The 1,563-nt window shown below is 41.0% G+C and overlaps 1 non-coding gene across 1 annotated transcript; it reads right to left on the minus strand.

Moving 5' to 3' along the window:
* Positions 1 to 722: 722 nt before the first annotated feature.
* Positions 723 to 828, minus strand: LOC145629810 (small nucleolar RNA R71). Its single transcript, XR_014111949.1, has one exon. It is a non-coding gene; the product is annotated as a small nucleolar RNA R71 (small nucleolar RNA).
* Positions 829 to 1,563: the final 735 nt, after the last annotated feature.

Genomic DNA, 1,563 nt, shown 5'->3' on the forward strand with positions numbered 1-1,563 from the left:
TAGGGGATACGACTTTACCCTGTCAAAATTTGGCGCCGTTGTCGGGGAAACGGTTTTATTTTTATTTCTGATTGTTTTTGTAGTCTAGATTATTTCCCTTTTTGTCTCAGAGAGCGATAGTTCTCTGAGACAAATCTCACATTTGCTTCTAGTTTTTGTTTATGCCCAGGTGTTCTAGATCAGATTATATCCCATTCGATCCTGAGATCGAACGTTCCTTCCATAGACAGAAAAATTTCTATAAGCAAATCCTGGCGGATTCTGGTGATAATAATAATAATCACCGCGATCCTCCAACTGATTCCAGCGATTTAAAGGCATCATCAGACGCAGAATCAGAGGTGACGGCTCCAAAGAAGCTTAGTGATTATTCACAACCAAAGCTTACGGATTTTCCACATCTCACCCCTACTCCGGCTCTTGATGGGGTTCAATTCGAAATCAAACCTCAATTTATAACGATGATAGAGAGGAAGCAATTCAGTGGAGCCAAGGGTGAAGACCCGAATCTTCACATTGCCGACTATTGTCAATATTGCAACACCATCAGGCAAGCCGGGGTCACTCAAGACCAAATCAGGGAGATTCTTTTTCCCTTCTCTTTAACTGGAAAAGCTAAATTGTGGTTTAATGGCTTAAATAGAACTACACTTGGTATAACTGACTGGGAAACTCTTGTTTTGAATTTTTATAACAAGTATTATCCTGCAGAGAGAACAGTAGTACTACGGAGTGCAATTCAGAACTTTTCCCAAGAAGCCGATGAGTCTTTATATGAGGCTTGGGAGAGGTTCAAGGACTTACAAAGAGAATCCCTCACCATAATTTAGCGCAATGGCAGTTAATCCAAGCCTTTTATAACGGCACTGGAAATTCCTCTAGAATAATTTTAGACTCTGCAGCTAGTGGGAGATTCATGAATCTTAATGTTGATGATGCAGGTCAGGTTATTGAAGATATGGCGATACACAATTCCCAATATGGGAATCCCAGAGGATTTGCTAACAAGGGGAAGCATAGTGTCGACTCTGTATCCTTTTTGCAAGCTCAACTAACCTCTATTTGCCAAAAATTAGATAATCTGAGAACTGCTAATGTAGCTAATGTTTCTGCAATTAATAATAATTCTAATGAGGCTTTCTATGAAAATTGTGGTATTGTAGGTCATTGGGAGCAAGATTGCAGGAGTTCCGTGGAGCAAGTTAATGCCTTCCAAGCTTATAGGCAGAATAACCCATACTCCAACACCTACAATCCTGGGTATCGGAATCATCCATACCTTTCTTACCGGAGCACTAATGTTCAAAATCAACCACCACAAGAACCACAGGCGCCACAGCAACAGCAGCAAAAATATTATCATCCCAATGCTAGCCAGAAGAACCAGCCACAGCAACCCTCCCCATCTTCTGACCCTTCTCTGGTGGAAATTAGAGCAATGTTGGCTAATATGCAAAAGCACATGGAGAGCAGAGATGCGACAATTGATCAAATTATAGCGCATAATAAAATTATGGATAATCAAATTGCGCAACTCTCCGCTACTCTACAAGCCCGCCAACA

This window comes from Chenopodium album, chromosome 4 (genome assembly GCF_948465745.1).
Source record: "Chenopodium album chromosome 4, dcCheAlbu1.1, whole genome shotgun sequence".
Classification (NCBI taxonomy): Eukaryota; Viridiplantae; Streptophyta; class Magnoliopsida; order Caryophyllales; family Amaranthaceae; genus Chenopodium; species Chenopodium album.